This window comes from Myxocyprinus asiaticus, chromosome 21 (assembly GCF_019703515.2).
Source record: "Myxocyprinus asiaticus isolate MX2 ecotype Aquarium Trade chromosome 21, UBuf_Myxa_2, whole genome shotgun sequence".
NCBI classification, from domain to species: domain Eukaryota; kingdom Metazoa; phylum Chordata; class Actinopteri; order Cypriniformes; family Catostomidae; genus Myxocyprinus; species Myxocyprinus asiaticus.
Window position 1 is genome coordinate 33,462,783 of NC_059364.1, and position 23,215 is coordinate 33,485,997.

The 23,215-nt window shown below is 40.8% G+C and overlaps 1 pseudogene; it reads right to left on the reverse strand.

The window, feature by feature from the left end:
• The window catches only part of LOC127412036 (catechol O-methyltransferase domain-containing protein 1-like), a 41,191-nt pseudogene extending 26,565 nt beyond the window's left edge, over positions 1–14,626 (reverse strand).
• Positions 14,627–23,215: the final 8,589 nt, after the last annotated feature.

Below are 23,215 nucleotides of genomic sequence, written 5' to 3' on the forward strand. Positions count from 1 at the left end.
CTGTCCCTAGTTTTTTTTCTTTCCTTATTTTTGGACCTCACATAGTGATAAAGACTTATAACAAATGCATTTGATTAGCAAATATAAAATATAAAATCATATAAAATATAGGGGCATATTTTCCCACTTTAAAAGGCTAATTTTTACATAGACATTCAGTCCAGACCCTTATAGTTTCAGCACTGATGGCATGTCCCAACAAGTACATAGGAGTAATTAAGTGTACCGGAGGCCTTGCATTTCACATGCCTTTAATCTCCATAAACATTCCCATTATCAATACAAGTTGTACTGAAAAAAATAGACATTGAAGAGTGATGTTGGAAACGGAAGACCAGGCAGTCATTGAAGGATTGAGGATAGCTGTCACAATGCTGACCTCAATCAGAATTAGAGTGCTGACAAATGCAGTGATTAGTAGCAGTCATAAACATGCGACTGTAAATCATGCGTCACTTTAACTTCACGTCTCCCACACTGCTAGTTTATTGCATCTACTGTCAAGTTGAGCTCATTGTCTTCAGGCAACAGGGTGTCCATGTGTTTTCCTGGCTACAGAATAAAGAGAAACAGAGCTCTGTTGTCTGGCATTTGGAACTGTCAGTGATGTGCCACTCACAAGAGTATGTTCACCAGGGAGAAACTGCTATCCAACTGTCTCCATGTACCTGCTAATTCCTGTTTCTGCTGCTCGAGTGAGCAGGACTAACATCACTTGCAGCCCCAGGCAGCTCAAGCACTCAACCCCCACCTAATACTTGACACTCCGCTTCTTAACAAAGATACTAGAAATATAATTAAATCATATTTACCTTTGATCCGGAGCCAGCTTTATAATTAATTAATTCACCCAGAGTGTTTTTGAATCACATTACCATGACAAGCCCGGTGTCATGCAAGATTGTCACCCCTCCCCACCACCCCCCAAAATCCTAGCCAGAATCCTGTCCCCCTTGGACAACAAGAGGTTGATGTTTGTAATGCCTGTTCAAAAATGTATAGAGTCATCCAAATTGGGTACTCGTTATTACGACATGTTATGCATTGAAGTCGGAAAAAAAAAATACTGAAGAAGCTAAACAAATACACAATGAGCAGCACAAAAGCTTTTTTTTTTTCTTTTGTACCAGTGGATAAGCATAGCCTAAGTGAATACACCTGCATCAATTTTACACAACCTATTTGATTTGAATGGTATCTATTAAATTACTAATTCATTTGCATAATACAAACTGCAAAGGGGGAGTCAACATTAGCTTGACTATTAGCAAATTAGTTGATCATAAAATCTGCATATAAAGCAAAAAACATTATTTAAATAAAGCACTGAAATTTAAATAATTGAGCAAATTCCTTGCTTTCCATCATCTTTCATATGGACAGGCCACTACCAATGTCACAACTCGGGTATCATCTGAGATTCTCAGTGGTAAATACAACATATCTTATTCATATGTACTAAACTAGCAGGCTCATTGTTTAGTAGCATTTTATAGCAGGCTGATCATCTAGCAGCATGTTAAGCTAGAAGACTAATTGGCTAGCAGCATGTTAAGCTAGAAGACTAATTGGCTAGCAGCATGTTAAGCTAGGCTAATCAACTATTATAGCTTCGTTTACTGTATATTAGATGACGACATGTAGAGGAGTCTGGGGTAAGATGATTTTGTAATTTATTTATTTTGTCAAACAAATATTGTAATATTCATACCAATTAAAACTTTGATATGTTGTGTCTCTTTTGCCAGGGATTCTTAAAGTGATAGTTCACCCAAAAATGAAAATGCTCTCATTGTTTACTCACCCTCATGCCATACCAGATGTGTATGACTTTGTTCTACTGAACACAAACAAAGATTTTTAGAAGAATATTTCAGCTCTGTAGGTCCATGCAATGCAAGTGAATGATGAGCAGGCCTTTAAAGCTCCAAAATGGTCATAAATGCAGCATAAAAGTAATCCATATGACTCCAGTGGTTAAATCCATATCTTCAGAAGTGATATGACAGGCGTGGTTGAGAAACAGATCAATATTTAAGTTCTTTTTTTACTGTAAATAGACTTTCACTTCTACATTCTGGTGTGGAAGTTACTTTCACATTCAGCCACCTACTGGTTGGGGCTGGTCAAAGGTGGATATTTATAGTAAAAAAGGATTTAACTATTGATCTGTTTCACACCCACACCTATCATATCGCTTCAGAAGACATGGATTTAACCACTGGAGTCCTGTGGATTACATTTAGTATGCAATTATGTGCTTTTTGGACCTTCAAAGTTCTGATCACCATTTACGTGCATTGTATGGACCTACAGAGCTGAAATATTCTTCTAAAAATCTTTGTTGTGTTCAGCAGAAGAAAGAAAGTCATTCACATCTGGGATGGCATGAGGGATGAGTAAATGATGAGAGAATTTTAATGTTTTGGTTAACCATACCTTTAAAAAATTCTCGGCCAAGGACCCAAATATGACATTTTGCATAAACACACTCTCAAATTGTAGAAGTAAAGAAAATAAAAAATAAAAATCCATGTTGAAACTGATAAAATCATTTACATCTGGTTTGAACTGAAAAGCATCATATTTTGCAACCCCTACAAACATGTACCATGGCAATCATAGTTTCTGCCAAAATATCATTGTGTCTGCTGCTATTGTTAACAAAATACAATAAAATAAAATTAATAAAAAAACAAACATAAAAACTGGTGGCAACTTATTAGTAAGGAAAAGTTTAAAAGTGATATCCTATTTTTTTTTTTGTTGCATTTATAGCAGGCCTGCTAACAATAATTGCAGTATGTATGATATTTAGACAGAAACTATGGTTACAATTGAAAATGATTAATACATTTTTGAATAAAAGTTTCAACAGAACAGATAAGATCAATGAATCAGTGTCAAGTTGACCGTTATTCATTGTATTGATGTCTATCTATTTATGTAGGATTTATTGAGCGATTGTTTGGAAGCAACTCACATATCCCACTTTGATAGACAATTCTCACTTTTTTTTTTGTTTACTATCTTAGTTCTTTCTAACTTACTTAAAAGTAAGTTCTTAATAACTTTTCAACTGTTGAAGAACTCCGCTTTGTCTTGTTCTGACAGAATTGTCTGCTGCAGGTGCTGCGTGAGGAGATGCTGTCTTATTTTGTTATTAAGAAAGACTCATTACTTTGAACTTGCGCACATAACACATTGTGGGCGGTCATCACTCTTTTTGATACTTTATATTAAACCAAGACAAAGTCATCAAGGAATTTGTCATCTTTCTGACAGGATAACCGTGGTGCCTTAAAAAAGTGACAAGTTTAGTGACCCATTGGCTGCATCACCTTAGCAGCTGACAGCGCCTTACTTCATATAGCGGTGAGAGAGAGGGTGTGTCTATCAAATGATATTGCGGAGTGATACCATCAAAAGAAAAATGCCAAAAGACTGTCCCGTCCAGTGGAACAGCAGTGTGGAAGAGTGGACTGAACATAGTGCATTTGCTCTTAGCAATTTCAATGACTCTAAGGTAATAATTGCACATTTGTTAAAATATGTCGCAACCCAACATGCATGACTATGTGACCCAGTAGTTTGAGAAATGCTGTCTTTGGCAATCAACACCTTTTTAGTAAATTAAATAGTATAGTGAGATAGTAATATATATGCTAGCTGAAAAAGATTTGCCTTGTGGCAAAGGGGTAAGTTGAGCCAGGTTGAGTCATTTCCTTTTTGTTTCTGTGGCGAAATTAAAAACAACATGACCTATATTTTATCACCTATTTATCAGTCTGAAGACCTTTAAACTGGCAGCTAATTGTAGGATTACAAAAAACAAATCAATGATCACATTTCTATGCATTAGCTTTAATTTAATATAGATTTAAATGTATTTAATTCTCTATATGTCATATGAATGGAATATAAACTCAAGTGGCACATCTTACCCAGATACTGTAAAGCTAACTGCGGGGGGATTGGATCTTGTGCGACACCGTCATACTTTGGGGAACGAAATTCAAATTCTCTTCTCATTCCTGGTAGAGAATGGTGAATCAGTGAAGTGTTGGAGCTGAAGCAATAAGGACCTCTGTGTGCAGCCCAGCTCTCATCAGGTTGAGTGGCTCTGGCTTAGAGGCTAATGTCTATAGACAGGGGGTTTCTTACAAATTCATGTAGCCTTTAATTTTCTCTGACCTTTTGCTGTGAAGTGGGAAGAGTATTCCAGTTGACGCTGTCATCACCCTGCTCCAAAAATAGCTGCAGAGATCCACAACATCTGCATGATGAGTCCAGACACAGGCCACAGAGCTAGCCAGACCACCCGCTCCAAGGCTGCGGAGATGCACTGACATATGTGCACATATGTATACGCGCACACACATTTCGAAGCATGGAATCAAATGCAGTAAATGCTGAAGTCATCTCGAGACTTCTAGTCCTCTGAAGCAGTTTTCAGTACAGTCTTCAAATTACTGTCAGTCACTACCAATGATTAATTTGTCAGGAAAGAGAATGAGTGACACTCCCACTGACATGCTAATTTAGTAATCAGCTTAGTTCATCGTTATCTGTGTATGTGTGTGTCTGTGTGTGATTTGTATGTGCCTTGGATGTTGTTTTCAAACATACACTGTCCCTGTATGTCCTTTTAGATGATAGGATTTTTATCTGGAAAGCATTAACAATTTTAATCAATACGTTTTTTTTTTTTTTTACTGTATAATGAATTGACACATTTTCTGCACTGTCAATGAAAGAAAAATACAGCTGGATTGTATTTTATCACCAGAAGCAGAAGCATTGGAAACCTTTTCCATGTTGATGATCACTAATCAATAATCATGATTCACATATGGAATTGCAGCAGTTGGCTTCTAATTGGAGGCTGACTACAGCAGGAAATGAGCAGTGTGCTCATAGCCAATGGCTGTTAGTTAAGTTACAGCCATAAACCCCTTGCTATCACAAGTGATATTAGGAGAAGGGAATATTATCATTCTAGCAAGCTTTTTATTGGAAGAAAATTGGATACACCTGTGACTGAAAGATAAGTCATCCATATTTTTGGTCTATTTTCAAAGTATAGCCACAAGACGTAAATAAAATGCATGTTAACATAATTTTAGTGTGTTAACAATCGCTTACTAACCTTTTCTGTGTAAAGTTACAGGTATTGTAATGTTTGAAGGGATCTAGGAGCAGCTTAACTTTAATGGAAAAAATAAAACAAAATACAAAACAGGCTAAACACTGGAACAGGGCAAGACTGGGAACCAGGAAGCAAAAACAAACGTAAACAAACAGGATAGAAATCGTAGCATGAACTGGAGAGAAACACAACAACTGACAAAAGTAAAACAGACATCAGGTCAATATATATACACAGGGATAAATGAGGTTAATGAAACACAGGTGAGAAGAATAGGGAACAGCTGGTAGTGATCAGGGCAGTGAATTATGGGAAATGTAGTGTAAGGGAGACTAGAGACAGATGACAGAGGCAAAACAACAGTGAATCATGACATAACCCCCCCCCCCAATGGGTGGTTCCTGACACCCAAGGAGGGGAGATAAGGGAGGCAGGGCCAAGATGGAGCCGGATACCAAAGAGGCTAGAGCAGATCAGGCGGAAGGCTGGGAGACCAAGGAGACCAGAGCAGATCGGGCAGATGGCCTAGAGACCAAGGAGACCAGAGCAGATCAGGCGAACGGCCAGGGGACCCAGGAGACCAGAGCAGATCAGGCGGACGGCCATGAGACCAAGGAGACCAGGGCAGATCAGGCGGACAGCCATGACAGGGAGACCAGAGCAGATCAGGTGGTTGGCCAGGAGACCCAGAAGACCAGAGCAGATCAGGCGGACGGCCATGAGACCAAGGAGACCAGAGCAGATCAGGTGGATGGCCAGAAGACCCAGGAGAACAGAGTAGATCAGGCGGATGGCCAGGAGACCCAGAAGACCAGAGCAGATCAGGCAGACGGCCAGGGGACCCAGGAGACCAGAGCAGATCAGGCGGATGGCCATGAGACCAAGGAGACCAGGGCAGATCAGGTGGACAGCCATGAGACCTGGGAGACCAGAGCAGATCAGGAGGGTGGCCAGGAGAACTGGGAACGACCTCTGTGGTCGTGAACATGAGTAGAGACTCGGGAACAACCTCTGTGGTCGTGGGCATGGGCAGAGACTCGGGAACGACCTCTATAGTCGTGAACACTGGCAGAGACTCGGGAACGACCTTTGTGGTCGTGGGCATAGGCAGAGACTCGGGAACGACCTCTATGGTCGTGAACCCTGGCAGAGACTCGGGAATGACCTTTGTGGTCGTGGGCACAGGCAGAGACTCGGGAACGACCTCTATGGTCGTGAAACCTGGCAGAGACTCGGGAATGACCTTTGTGGTCGTGGGCACAGGCAGAGACTCGGGAATGACCTCTGTGGTCGTAGGCATGGGCAGAGACTTGGGAATGACCTCTGTTGTCGTGAACACTGGCAGAGACTCGGGAATGACATCTGTGGTCGTGGGCATGGGCAGAGACTCAGAAATGACCTCTGTGGTCATGGGCATGGGCAGAGACTTGGGAACAACCTCTGTGGTCGTGGGCATGGGCAGAGACTCGGGAATGACCTCTGTGGTCGTGAACACTGGCAGAGACTCGGGAATGACCTCTGTGGTCATGGGCACAGGCAGAGACTTGGGAACGACCTCTGTGGTCGTGGGCATGGACAGAGACTCGGGAATGACCTCTGTGGTCGTGGGCATGGGCAGAGACTCGGGACGACCTCTGTGGTCGTGAATACTGGCAGAGATTCGGGAACGACCTCTGTGGTCGTGGGCACGGGCAGAGACTCAGGAATGACCTCTGTGGTCATGAACATGGGCAGAGACTCAGGAACAACCTCTGTGGTCATGAACACGGGCAGAGACTCTGGAACAACTTCTGTGGTTATGAGCACGGGCAGAGACTCGGGAATGACCTCTGTGGTCCTCAACACGGGCAGAGATTCGGGAATGACCTCTGTGGTTGTGGGCACATGCAGAGACTCGGGAACGATCTCTGTGGTCGTGAACATGGGCAGAGACTCGGGAATGACCTCTGTGGTCGTGGGTACGGGCAGAGACTCGGGAACGACCTCTGTTGTCGTGAGCATGGACAGAGACTCAGGAACGACCTCTATGGTCGTGGGCATGGACAGAGACTCGGGAACGACCTCTATGGTCGTGGGCACGGGCAGAGACTTGGGAATGACCTCTGTGGTCGTGGGCATGAACAGAGACTCGGGAGAAGTCCTTCTTCTCCTCCTCCAATTCTGGGCGGATGTGTATGCTGGATCTGGGATGGACGAGGCTGGCAATGCTGGCTCTGGGACAGACGAGGCTGGCAGACTCAGGCGTGGCTGTGACATGGCTTGGAGCAGACTCAGGTGTGGCTGTGACATGGCGTGGAGCAGACTCAGGCGTGGCTGTGACATGGCGTGGAGCAGACTCAGGCGTGGCTGTGACATGGCGTGGAGCAGACTCAGGCGTGGCTGTGACATGGCGTGGAGCAGACTCAGGCGTGGCTGTGACATGGCGTGGAGCAGACTCAGGCGTGGCTGTGACATGGCGTGGAGCAGACCCAGACATGGCTGTGACATGGTGTGGAGCAGACCCAGACGTGGCTGTGACATGGCGTGGAGCAGACCCAGGCGTGGGAGGTTTGGAAGCCAGGTTCAGGGTAGGGAGAGGAGGATCCTCTGAACCGAGAGTTTCTAGTGTTAAACTCACGTATTCCTCCCAAGTGTAGTCTCCTGTCTCTAGCAAATCCCTCCACCTGTGAGCTAAGAGTCCGTTCCGATAAATAGATTTCAGGTGGGAATCGGCAAATCCTGTGTAGCTGGCAACAGTGCTGAAAAGATGGGGGTATTCCTTTATGGGTAAGTCCGCCTGGCTCAACTGGACAAAGTAAGCCGCTAGATCCATTTTTGTTCGGTTCAGTTGTTATGTAACGTTTGAAGGTCACGAGAGTGGGATCTAGGAGCAGCTTAACTTAAATGGAAAAAATTAAACAAAATACAAAACAGGATAAACGCTGGAACAGGGCAAGACTGGGAACCAGAAAGCAAAAACAAACGTAAACAAACATAAACAAACAGGATAGAAACTGGAGCACAAACTGGAGAGAAACACAACAACTGACAAAGGTAAAACAGACATCAGGGCAATATATACACAGGGATAAATGAGGTAAATGAAACACAGGTGAGAACAATAGGGAACAGCTGGTAGTGATCAGGGCAGTGAATTATGGGAAATGTAGTGTAAGGGAGACTAGAGACAGATGACAAAGGCAAAACACAGGGCAAAACAACAGTGAATCATGACAGGTATATCCAATTTTACAACTTCATTGCCATGACCAAATGATGCTGCAAACCCTGTAATCCTGGTAAATTATGATTTAAACAACATTACAGCTCAAATAACACACAAGTTTTAACAATAATTAATGTACGTGCTTTTATAAAATTATAAGTGTCACATTTCTGCCTTTAAACCCTCCAAAAATTGGTCCCATTCACTTCCATTGTAAGTGCCTCACTGTAACCTCGATTTTTGTTTTTAAAGAAAAGGAGGGATGAGTCGAAATTATTTTTTCTGGTAATCAACATTATGCCACAAATACTGTCGATTAAGCTTGTATTAAACCCGGAATATTCCTTTAAGCCCTTGAAGTCACAATGTAGTTCTACAAGGATAATAATTTGTCATTAAATAATCATTTAAAATGATCTGTCTTGTATTTTTTTTGGAACATTCATATGATTTGACTTCAGTAATATTTCTTTGCGTTATCTGATTCCAGAGGAGGCGTATTTGGCTACCCAACCATTAGAAACAGTCCTGTTGGTAAGTACCTCCGGCGTCAACGCAATAACATAGACTTCTCTGTAATGGTTAGTGATATTTGTATCAATGCACACAACAATTAGTCAAGGATAAAAAGAAGATGAAGCCTTGTCTTTCTGCCCTTATCCCGAGGATGTGGCTCCCAACCCCAACGTCTGTGCTCTTGTCTGTGGGCACAGTGGAAGTGATTTATCTCAGCGTGAAAAGACTTGTGTTAATGCCCCAGTATGAGGCCCAAAGCCCTGCATATTGAATGCTTCAATGCTGTTTGCATGAAGTTCACGGCCTTGAAGCAATGATAAATGTCAAGTGCAACAAATGTCCTATAAATAAGGGCCTCCAGCACTAAGCTACGGCCCTGCTCACACACTGCAACTGTCAGAGAGAGACACATGTGTGTGTCCAGACAGAAGCTTATCGTTTGGAGGAAAACAGTAATCCACTCCCTCTTGCATACACACTATGTGCACAACAGATATATTTACTTTGTTCTGAAGGCTTTTTCAGAAGAACTCTTGAGGAGTGTGCATCAGTAACTGAACCTGCCTTCACCTTGCACAGTGAAGGTATTATTGCCCATCAAGTAGTGTATCATCTAGCCCTGGAAAAACACTGCAAAAAATCATTTTCTTAAATCAGTATTTTTGTCTTGTTTTCCAGTAAAAAGATCTAAACACCATCAAAACAAGATATATTAACTTGGGAAGCAAAACTGCATGAGATATAAAGATTTGTTTTCAGAGAATATACACTCAATTAATTTAATGTCTTTACTTCAGATTAAATTTCATTGAGCCAACATAATGTAGTTGGATTAGGTCAAATTATTGTACTATAATAGTTTTAACTCAACTTCATTAGGTTCATCAACCACAATTTGCTAAGGTTTATTTAATAACTTTTCTTATGTTGGACCAACTTAATTAATGTTATTAATCATTAGTACAGTGCATCCAGAAAGTATTCAGACCCCTTAATTTTTTTTCACATTTTGTTATGTTGCAGCCTTATGCTAAAATGTTTTGAATATTTTTTTTTCACATCAATCTACACTCCATACCCTATAATGACAAAGCACAAACTGGATTTTTGATAACTTTGCAAATATCACATTGATGTAAATATTCAGACCCTTTGCTATGACACTTGAAATTTAGCACAGGTGCATCCCATTTCTCTTGATCATCTTTGAGATGTTTCTACACTTTGACTGGAGTTCACCTGTGGCAAATTCAATTGATTGGACATGACTTGGAAAGGCACACACCTGTCTATATAAGGTCTCACAGCTGAAAATGCATATCAGAGCAAAAACCAAGCCATGAGGTCAAAGGGACAGCCTGCAGAGCTCAGAGACAGGATTGTGTTGAAGCACAGATCTGGGGAAGGCTACAAAAACATTTCGGCCTTGGTAAGAGAGGTGACCAAGAACCCAATGGTCACTCTGGCTGAGCTCCAGAGATCATGTGTGGAGATGGGAGAAACTTGCAGAAGTAGAACCATCACTACAACACTCCACCGATCTGGGCTTTATGGCAGAGTGGCCAGACGGAATCCTCTTCTCAGTGCAAGACACATAAAAAAGCACCTAAAAGACTCCCAGACAGTGAGAAACAAGATTCTCTGGTCTGATGAAATGAAGATTGAACTGTTTGGCCTCAATTCCAAGCGTCATGTCTGGAGGAAACCAGGCACCACTCATCACCTGAGCAATACCATCCCAACAATGAAGCACGGTGGTGGTAGCATCATGCTGTGGGGGTGTTTTTCAGTGGCAGGGACTGGGGGCTGGTCAGGGTTGAAGGAAAGCTGAACTCAGCAAAATACAGAGATATCTTTAATGAAAACCTGGTCCAGAGCACTCAGGACCTCAGACTGGGCCGAAGGTTCACCTTCCAACAGTACAATGACCCTAAACACAGCCAAAACAATGCAAGAGCGGCATAGGGACAACTCTGTGAATGTCCTTGAGTGGCCCAGCCAGAGCCTGGACTTGAACCCAATCAAAATCTCTGGAGAGACCTGAAAATGGCTGTCCACCGACGGTCCCCATCCAACCTGACAGAGCTTGAGAGGATCTGCAGTGAAGAATGGCAGAAAATCCCCAAATTCATGTGTGCAAAGCTTGTCGCATCATACCCAAAAAGACTTGTGGCTATAATTGCTGCCAAAGGTCTTCAACTAAGTACTGAGTTAAGGGTCTGAATACTTATGTCAGTATGATATTTAAGTTTTTTCTTTTTAAGAAATTTGCAACATTATCAAAAATCTGGTTTTTACTTTGTCATTATGGGGTATGGTGTAGACTGATGTGAAAAAAATATTAAAAGCATTTTAGCATAAGGCTGCAACATAATGTTTTTTTTTTTTTTTAAGGAGTCTGAATACTTTCAGAATGCATTGTATATGTCAGGTGAGCAAGTGTAAGGACAGTGAAACTGTGGCACTGTCAAATTAATAGCGACTGCTTAAAGAGCTAAGCAGTACTTGAATCAATCCATCATCAAACTAAGCACAAGCACCATTCTTCAGCATAATGGTAACCACCAATACTCCTGCATAACAGACACTCTTTTTTAAATGCCAATATAACAACATTAAACATCAACAAATCTTTTAATATTCTCATCTTGCTCATAAATGCATAAAATAACACATAATTTCAACACTTTTTCGTCCTATCCAGTCCCATGCAAAGAATGCTGGGAAATGGAAATCCCCTGCCAAGTTTCATCAATGCTACATTAACACCACAAAACATATTTATGTTGTCCCAACTCAAATGGATTAAGTAAACTTCCATTTTACAAATTTTAATGGATAAAACGCTGTGATAAGTCAATTGTTCAGGTAGGAAGGAGGAAGGGGGAGCCGGATAAACAATCCACGTAAGTTTCTTTATTTACGCTACTTTTCAGTATAACACACAAGGTTTGCTTTTCAGCAGGGCACACACACACACACTCAGATTGGTCTCTCTCTCTCCCCTTCAGCAGTCTGGACTGCCCTTTTAACCCCCTCCAGCTCTCACTGCAACACAAAACAGCTGTTAGAGGTGATTTACCACAGGTGTCAATCCTTACCGCTCTTCCTCTCCTGGCTGAGCGATGTCTGTGGAGAGCGAGGCCAGGAGAGGAAGAGCGGTAAGGACGCCCATATCACCACATACCCCCATCGCCTGACTCAGGCCGGGGAGCCATCCGGCCTGTCACTTACTCCCCCACTTTTCTGGAGAGGAAATCTGCAACAGCCATCTGCGTCCCCAGCCTGTGGACCACCTCAAACTTAAAAGGCAGGAGAGCCAGATACCAACGGGTGATCCACTCGTTGGTATCCTTCATGCGATGGAGTCACTGGAGCGGGGTGTGGTCCGAACAGAGGGTGAAAGCATGCCCCAACAGATAGTACCGGAGGGTGAGGACTGCCCACTTGATGGCCAAACACTCCTTCTCTATCGTGCTGTACTTAGTCTCCCGCCCAATTGCACACTTCTTTGGGTTTGCCGTGAGTCCCGTCCATCTCAACGACCTCAGGACAGCCCTCAGATGCTGCAAGTGCCATTGCCAATCATTACTGTAAAATGTCGTCTAGATAAGCAGTGGCGTAAGCAGCTTGCAGTCTAAAGATTCATTCCATGAGCCGCTGAAACATAGCCAGGGCCCCGAACAAACCGAACGGAAGTGTCACGAATTGGTGCAATCTGAACAGTGTGGAAAATGCCATCTTTTCATGGGACATTGGAGTTAAGGGGATCTGCCAATATCCCTTTGTTAAATCCAGTGTCAAATAAAAGCGAGCCGTGCCTAACCAATAAATAAATCATAAATCCGAGGCATTGGGTACACATCAAATTTAGACACCGCATTGACTATTCTATAATCCACACAGAACTGCACTGTCGCTCTTCGGAACCAAAACCACCGGGCTGGCCCAGTCACTGTGGGATTCTTCTATTACCCCCATATCCAGCATAGCCTTTAATTCTTCCCTAACCACTTTTTTTTGTGCTCAGGTAATCGGTAGGGGCAACTATGTACCACTACCCTTGGGGTCCTCTCGATATGGTGCTCAATGAGATCTGTATGACCGGGAAGAGGCGAGAACATGTCGGAGAATTCTCCTTGCAACCTGGCAACCTCCATGATTTGGGATGGTGAGAGGTGGTCCCACAAGTGACCGGGGTGACTCGATCGGTGACTTTTAAGTTCACCTCCAGTCGGCGCTCCTCCCTCTCTGGAACCACCATCGCCAAAGTCACGGGGACCACCTCTCTATGGTTTTAGGAGTTTGAGGTGGTAAATCTGACGTGCTCCGCCTCTATCCATTCGTTTCACCTCATAATTGATTTCCCCAAGTCGCTGTGTGACCTCAAAGGGTCCTTGCCACTTGGCAAGTAATTTAGAGCTCGATGTAGGGAGCAATACAAGGACTTTATCTACCGGTGTAAATTCCCATAGCCAATTACCCCTATTATACAGCTGGCTTTGACGTTCCTGAGCCTGGAGCAAATTCTCCTGTGTTAATTGCCCCAGTGAATGGAGTTTTGGTCTCAGGTCAAGAACGTATTGAATTTCATTTTTGCTGTTTGAAGGTCCCTCCTCCAAATTTTCCCATAGGACGTAGAGCACGCCATGTGGTCGACGCCCGTACAATAATTCAAATGGTGAAAACCCCGTGGAGGCTTGCGGGACCTCTCGTAATGCAAATAATAGGGACTCGAGCCACTTGTCCCAATTTCGAACGTCTTCGTGCACGAACTTAAGGATCATATTCTTTAGGGTATGATTAAATCATTCAACCAAGCCGTCCGTTTGGGGGTGGTAAATGCTGGTCCGAATCTATTTAATCCCCAATAATTCATACAGTTTGCGTAGTGTACGTGACATAAACGTAACGCTCTGATCAGCGAGGATTTATTTTGGAATGTTGTGCAGAGGCACTGCTTCCGAATATCGCGTTGCATAGTCCACCAGAACCAATCTAAAGCAATGTCTGTGTGATATCTGCTCTAATGGCCCAACGAGATCCATACCAATTCTTTCAAAGGGGACCTCGATTAATGGAAGGAGGCACAATGGTGCTCTTGGGATGGCCAGCGGATTCACCAGCTGACATTCCCAGCATGCCGCACACCACCTGCGAACATCCTCGCAAATGCCCCGCCAATAGAAACGGGCCATTAGATGGTTCAAAGTCTTTTCCTGCCCTAAGTGACCTAACTAATGAGTCATCTGGAATAACATTTCCAGACAGCTCCGTGGTATTAATAATTGGGTTGTATCCTCCTTTGTCTGAATGTCCTGCATCACATGATACAACAGATCCTTGATAATTGAAAAATACAGATATGCGAGTGCAATGTCTGGCTGGAGGCGTTGACCATCAATCACTTTCACTTGATCTTTTCTCGTGTCTACTCCAGAGGGAAATCCCCTGCCAGGAATCCTCTAAGGGCTGGGGAAGCTGAGACTTACCCCTCCCTTATGTCCTCCTGACGTGGAGCTGACATAGACGGCCCTGGCACTGCCTCCCCAGTCAACGAATCACACACGACACACCGAAATGTTTTGTTGCAGGACCCATCCACACACATTCCCGGACAACAGCAGCACGAGACAGGCCACCCACTGAGTGCTGGGCCAGTTCCATGCTCCCACCGTCCACTCAAAGAGCTCAAGGAACGCCTCCAGGTCGTCTTGAAGTCCCATCTTCATCAGCGTGACGTACGGTATGGCCATAGGTGGGTCCGGGGTCACGGCGGAAGACCCCTCCTGGTGTACCAAGCTCTGTACTTCAGCCTGGAAGAGCGCCGCTGCTCCTGTTCCAAACGCAGCTCAAGCAAAGACAAAACATTTATTGTTAATATATTTCCTCTAGTATTTAGAAAAATACATGTTACATATATGAAAACTGACATTTTTGTTGTATTTTGAAATATATGTTCAATATATTATAAAGTATGTGACTCTTTTTTATCATTAAAAAAACACATTTATGAACATAGTTTTTTGTTCATATACAGTATCAGATTTCTGTATGGGTAGAGCTTACTGTAGACTTTAAATGATTAGATGTTTTATTTTTATTTATTTTTTTGCTTTGAAGCATTTGTTATTTATGTGATGCTTGTGTCTTCTGCCCTTATTTACATTTAAATCTAAAGAAGTCTAACGTGGCACAGTGAAAGTGCTCTAAGAGACAAAGACCTCAATGCTGCCATCTGATGGCTAATATGTGAACAGCATTAAAATTCCTAACCTTATAGTATACAGAGGATATTGGTATTCAGTGCAATAACACATGTTGTGCATTTATATCATGCAACAAATTTACCAATGAACATCTTACTAAGCAGATCTGCCTATGGTCTTTATTCATATAACAGTTATATGAAATACAGACTGCAATAAACATAAATAAATAAATAAATAAATAATACACAGCCTGTCATCTGGTCATCCTGGAATAGTGTTGTTCCTGTAAGCAATCTAGGCTAACACTCTTCAAACCAGTGAAAGTAACTTGCAGTAGTTTGTTGGTTTAAAGCTGATGATCACACAAATTAAGAATGTATTTGTGGGGCTGTTAAACGCAGTGGACAGAGACAGTTTGTGTGTAAGTGAGTCGGAGCAGTTGGGTTGTGAACATATCTAACCCATTTGCTCACTTTAAAAAGGCTATATGGGAATAACTGCAGCTGCCACAAGTGTGGATGTCCTGAAAAAAACAGAGAGTGAATTCTTTCATTAATACCCACATCAAGATATCGCTCCACGTTAAGCTGCTCAAAACTAATTTCCAAAAGAAAAATAGCCCTATTTGCCATAGATTTCCCCAGGCCTACCGTTTCCCCCCTTGAAGCTCCTTTATCTAATTTTGAGATGTTATCTAAGGACCTAAGTCATTTTGGGATTCAACTGCACTCACTTCAAATTATCATTTCATTTATCGATTAGTTCCCTGCTGGCCTTCTGCTCTCGGCTGTTAGAACTGCTCAGGGCTCTGTGCTATTAGCCATGTTGTCTGCAGATGAACAATGTCATGTTAAATTGACAAACAAGCCCTGCTGTCACCAAACTAATCTGGAGTTTAATGCACCAGCTCTAACAAAACAAGCATAGTTTTTTGTCTTTGTAGGGGAGAGACAAAAACAAAAAAATACTTCTAATGGATGAACCTCACAAAAGCTGTCAACAACATGTCCGGGTCATATTACTCCCCAAAAAAGAATTGAGAAATTATATTTTGCTTTAAGACAATTAAAAGAATTTTAGGACCATAAATATTTTTTGCAATGTGATATTATTTTAATGACAATAAAGACCCACAATCTAATTTTCATAATGCAATGATTATATTAAATGTTTTTTTATAAGTATTACACCATGCTAGTGTTTGTTGTATTGCATTAATGCTTGAAAAAAAAAAAAGTAAAATATTTGTATATCATGGTAGTATTTGTTGTACTGTTTAAAATTCATGCTGATTTAAATAAAAATCATTATATTACAGATTTTTTTAAAATAACTTTAATACATTGTTGTATTACAGTATTAGGAATCTAATGTTAATCACCGTTAAAAAGAATGAAAATTACAGAAAAACCTCAGAAGTAAAATGTCTAATTTTTTTTTTTTTTTTTTTTTTTTTTTAGGGAAATTTTGATTTTCAGGACCTGGGAGATTCACCTATTTATTTATTTATTTATTTATTTATTTATTTAGCTGCACCGAATGAGACTCTATGATGAGACTTAAATGTCTATAGCATGGTGTGCGGTATATGCAAACATAAGTGTGCATCCACTTTGTTGGATTAAAATGGTGGCAAAAATGATTTCACCATATCCTTTTATACTGACTACAGACAGTCACATGGTCCCACCCTGTGCTTTACAAATACCCCTGACAGTACTGCCTCTCTCTGGTCTGGCCAGGAATACAGGCTCTGCTGTATATTCATTCCCTCAGTCCCGCTGGTGACTGCGCTCAGCCGACACAGGCAGGATTTATGGGCCACTGGCTGCTAGCTGATTAGGATACTGCTTGTAAAATGTATTTTGGCATGTACAGAGGTTTTACTGGAGCTCTTCCTGTCAGGCAACTGAAATACATCAGTGGCAGGAGGGGTAGAATGAGAGGCACAGAAACATCCAATTCAACGGTATGTTTAACTTGTTGGCACCGTTTGTCCCTCTTGTGGCATATACTGCAGACTTCTGCTACTAAACTCCCAATGTCAGACCGGGGCTAGTTGTCATACAGGGACATTTTCACAAGGGCTACATTACATCTATAGCACTTGAGTAAACAAGTAAACACAACATAATTACTCTAGTATTCAAAAAGGCAAGAATCAGCTATGTTATGTAAAGGCAGATTTGATCAGTGTTCGAAAGTTGGCACATTTTTTGGGGGCAAGTTGCTACATGTGTTTTTACAAAAGAATAGAATAGAATATACTTTTATTAGTCCATATTAAGGAAATTATGTCTTGGACTCTAACCAATAGTAAAAATATTCATTGTTTATGTTTCATGATTTTTTACTGTTTACATTTTGCTGAAAAGTCTATATTAAGATTTATAATGACAGGTTCCTATTGTGACAACATATGGGGAACCTGAGTATATTCAAATTCTTATCAGCAAGCCAGTCCACTGGAGGCCATCTTTGAAATGCTCTCGGGCAGCTATTTTTCTGTGTAAACAAGCAGCATACAAGTGCAGCTCCCATCTACTTGAATGGGGAAAGACCAAAATCTCCAAAACGGTTGGTCAAGATTACAATCAAAGAACATATTTCAAATTAGCAGTAAAATCTGACAACACTGGATTCATGAATTGTGCTTTTTTACCTCAGATTACGTAAAAAAGGCATAGCTAATGCGCATGAGCGTTCTCGAGTTGATTGACAGGCGATGTCTGTATTGAAAAGGTCATTGGCTGTTTTACCTGTAAGACGGGACTCACCTTTTACATTCATTGACCGTTGGGCGTTCCAATTTCTCCCATTTATTTTACTAGAAGTGGCCTGTCTCTGTTAAATAGTCTCTGGTATATTATACATATACAGTATATGAAAGCATTGTATGCTATTCGACCACAGTTCATGAGGCCTTGTTTTCTCAGACAGCCGGTCACATCAACTTCTGTTCTGGACTGCAGTCCAGTCTTGTAAACCAACACACCACACACAGGAAATGAGGCTGACGTCTGCTACCTGTCACCCGACCTCCACTGTGATTTGTGCCTTAGTCAGTAGGACTTTTGCAATCAGGGTTCACTGCACCATAATGATGAACATATCACATTTGCTCACAGCATGTGTAATCTTTAATTATAATAATCAGAATAAACCATTGTTTCTACATTAAACATAGCATATCCTATGGGGAACCACCAATGTCATGTGAATAGTATGGAAACTGCTAAGCTTCACTAGAGACAGTATAAGTGGAGGAGATGGACCACTTGTAGAAACGTGAATGGTGGAAATCACCTCTTAATACGGAAGCTGAAAGACTAGAAGTCCCACCTTTCACTTAAAAAAAGAGCCAATTGCCTTATTTAGCATGTTTACATGCACAATCTTACACTAATTATGCTTAAATAGCCAGCAAAGTGTAATGGAACCGTGTTCTTTTATTGAGGGAAGGTAATATAAATGGTTTACATTTTAGCTCATTATCCCAATTTTATGATGCATGTAAACACCTTTATCTGTGTTCTTATTCAATGTGTGCATGTTTTGTGTGCATACTTCTTAAATGTTTTGACGTCAAACTGGAGAAAATGCAATAATTTCAAATTTAAGTATGTCATATAAAAAGTTTTTAGAGTGAGCAGATTTCTGATAGTTAGCGTATTTCTGTGCATGTAAATGCACTCATTGCTAAAGTCATTAGCTTGTCTTATTGCTCTAGAATTAGCTGAAACAGAAAAATATTTTTTAGCCTGATTTTAGCTGAAGAAGCAAAATGTATGATATTTTATTGGTGATTTGAAACATGTTATTGTAACAAAAGCTTTAAAACAGTTTTAAACAGTTTTAAAGAGTTAAGTCTTTACCCATCTATGCTGATAGAAGCTGTACTTCCATGCCTTTGGACCCTTCTCATATTTCTGGATTTGGAACGAGGAAATAAACTACAGTTTGGCAAACTTCTTTAGCGGTGAATGGGAGACAAGCAAATGTTATTTGGGATGTCAAATAACAGCCTCACATCACCCCATCCTGCAGCCAAAGCAATCCTTTAAAACAAGGCTGCTGGATGTTCATCAAGAATATTGTCAAGCACGTCCGCTAGGATGTGGATAAACAATTACTCTCAGCAATCCGCCGAGGTGCATTAAGGTTATTTATGGCCAGAATGTAAATATATAAATTGGGCCACACACCAAATCAAGTTCTCTCCTGGGTGCCGTGCAAGTCATGCTGCCTCACATTAAATCACTGATGCAGTTAACAATGGGCAGAGTGTGCATATGATAATGCCCTCACTATAAAAAATGCCTCCTACTTAGCAGCCTATGAGTGCATGAGGTGACATATGCTGAGAGGTACAAGCGCTCCAGCAGGATCAATAAACTTGGCCAGATTTGGGGATTTACGATGACGCACCATCGATCAATTAGTTGCGGAACAGCTTTAAGTGCTTGGAAATACCAGTGGGTATTATAACCAAATCAGAAGTCAAATATTTCAGACAAATACAGAGTGGAACTGCAATCCACCAGAGTGAAATGACAACAGTTTGTTACTGCATAACTAGCAAAGGCTGCAGAGAGAGGGAGTCGCAATGATGGCTGCTCGGAGAGAGAGTAAAGGAGAGAAAAAACTGCTGGTGTGGCTGTGGGAGATGAGATTCATAACTCTATAAACAATCTGCAGACCAGTGCGCCGCCACCACTGCTAGCTGCTGAAGACTACAGTTGCGATACAAACGAGCTCCGTTTGCAGCCCCTGCTCTTCCCTTCACACTGGGGAGATGAAGTAATTTGGTAGATCACTCTCCCTCTGCTTATCACTCAAAAGAAGTAGCTTTCAGGGTGCAGCAGATAATCATACATATTCTATGTGCTGGCAGGCCATAAATCTCAGTCGCTATTTCATCTTCCAGTAATTCATCTATCACGCTGTGAGCTGGATAGAGCACAGACTGCTTCACAATATATCAAATTAGTACCTGGGATGTTTACCAAGATAATGCAAGACACCAGGAATGGGTAAAATATAGTGCTGCCGCATTCCTCTAATTAAAAGACTTCCCGATCCTGCATGTGGAAAGATAGTTTAGAGCTGTTAGCGCTTTGTATGTGTGAGCCTGGCCTGGCTTTGTTGACATCACTAAAACAGGGACATTGAATTGAATTGTTTGACAAAATGCAAGGAATTGTTTTTAGTTTTTTATAAAATAAAATAAAAAAAGACTATAAAACTAATTTGCTCTGTTCCAAAACCCAGTAAGCTGCGTAGAGGCGGTATTTTAAGACATCATAGGCATGCTCCCTACACAAAGGCTGATCCAAAATGTAGATAATTAATAATGCTACCTTTAGCCAAAAAGGCATCCTTAAAGGCATTTCAGTGAGCTCAGTGAAGAAAATAAATTCAAGTTGATTATAATAAACATACTGAATATTTCAATACTGAAATATAGCGATAAAATATTTACAATGTATTATTATACCCAATATACACTCCATGAGTTTTACATATTTAAATATAATACTAATACTAGTTTACTAATAAAATGGCTGGCAAACGGTAGCCCATCCACCTCAAGGTTCAACGTGTTGTGCATTATGATTATATTCTGCTCACTACAATTGTACAGTGGTTATCTGAGATACCGTAGCCTTTCTTTCAGCTCGAACAAGTCTGGCCATTCTCTATTGACCTCTCTCATCAACAAGGCATTTCTGTCTGCAGAACTGCCTCTCACTGGATGTGTTTGTTTTTGGCACCATTCTGATTAACTCTAGAGATTGTTGTGCGTGAAAATCCCAGGAGATCAGAAGTTACAGAGTCTGGCATCAACAATTATGCCACAGTCGAAATAACTGAGATCAAATTTTCCCAGGCAATAAATACTATGACATACTATATTCTGTTTAGCATTATAAGAAATGTTGTTAACTCATATACTACATCTCATTTGATCTTCAACTGTGATGCATGAGGTTGTAGTCTTTGTTTATTAGTGAAGGATTCACATGTTGATGTTTGTGTACAATAATTATATGGCAAATTACTTTGTCACGTTATAAACTGAAAGAAAGAGAAAGCAAGACTGATGTGTGTGATTATGCTGACTCATGACAGTGGAGTAAGTAATGACAGCCAGGAAAAGATCAAATGCTTGTCTTGAAATTAGCTAGGCACATAATCAGGGGAGTGAAAATGGCACCTAATTGAAAGATTGCCATTTAATACAGTTATCTAGCTAATCAATAATATCCTCTCATCACCACATACATCAGCACCTACACCATACAACATCGTCTTAACATCAGCACAGACATCTTTGTCCTAATGGACACTTTTCATCAGGAGAACCACTGAGTGAATACATTAAATTAATTGAATGGGTACTTGATATGTCCTGAAGCTGGACATGCTATACTCCATCTTAAATTTTTTCAAACAGTAATTTTGTGAAAAAATGAAAATATGCCAAAAATACAATATAAATTGTAACCAAAACTAGAAGATGAAACTGTATGTCCCACAATAAAATGTACTGAGTAAAATTAAAATGGAATAAACAAATATATGACTATGAAAAAAAAAAAAAAAAAAAAAAACACATTCATACTGCAGTACAATGGTGAAAAACTTTATGAAATAGTGACCAGTGATAGGACATGCATTTTCACTTTCACTTGCAAAATTCATTTAAATTTTACCCCCAAATATTTTGTTGATAAAAGAAAAAAGGTCAATGGACACATTATGCGTCAACTACCTGAATACCAATGGTGTAAAATCCTCTCTGTTTTCCATATGTAACAACAGCATTGCCATTTTTCACTATTGGATAAAATGGATGCTTTCACTGGTACTGTAATCCATCCATTTGCTAGATTCATTAGGGGCGGTTAGCCAGCAATAATTTTTGCAGATTACTGAACATAATTCATGGAGCAGGTTCTCCATTTGATGATGGCACACATTTTTTATTACCACCAACCCCCCTTACTGACATTGGGACATTTTTTGATGTATTACACTCAACACAGTTATGGTATGTGGTATGTGGAGGACCTTGCACTGAACTGAATCTTTCCAGCATCCCTCCTAATGCACTAAGAGTATTCTGCTCTTTCAGGAGGCTTCTCTCTTCGCTTTAATAGTGTTAGCCCAAACCCAAACCGCAGATGAAGAACTGCGGACAGAATAAAGGATTCCCCATATAGTGAGACTGTGCCAGTGTTAAGGAAGGTGCTTTAAAAGTGAATATTGTAAAGTTACAAGCTTCTCATATTTTAAAGTAATTAAACAACAGTGTAGGGTCACTTTTGAAAAGCTAACTACAATACAGTGGCTAACTATATAAAAAGAGCACAGCGCAGTTTGTGTGGTGTAGTTACGATCTTGCTGGCCGGTTCTGAGTGCTATGCTGTATAGCGGAGGATGAAGCAGACCGTTGCAAGCTGACAAACGTTTCTAGGTCTGTAAAGCATCACTCCACTACTGGGATCTAGACACCTGAATAATCTCTTTAACATGCCGAATGTGGACTTGACTACACCGTCTAGGTATATGCTGGGTTATAACACTATTTTCCATTTGATCATTATATTAGACTTTTTATTTTATTTAATTTTTTTTACGTTTAAACATTGCCCTATATTTTATTCAAAATGCCTCTTAAGAACATAATAACAACTGGTGGAATAAATGAATCTAGATTTAGGTGTGCTCTACTATATCTGCATGTTGCTTTTGATAAGTGGCCCATTGCTAGCAAAAAAAAAAAAAACCTTCCTCAGTCAATACAGGGCATGCTTTTTTTCATAATTCTCTGATAAACCTACACTCATTCCTCTGGTTTTACACATACAGAGTGAGTATTGCTCAGTCAGAACAGAAGTCAATGGAAGCCACATAACACTGTGTCTTCTTTCACATTAACAACACTAATAGGAGTCCAATAGATATCCTTTGGGAGCATATTATTTGGAAAATCATTAAAAGCAATTAGCAAGCCTTTTTACTGAGCACACTCAGCACAGCACCCTTGTCATTCCCTGTGCATCCTAGAGGAAGTTACGATTCAAATTCTATAATATTAATATATGTGCCTTTCATAGAATAGTTTTG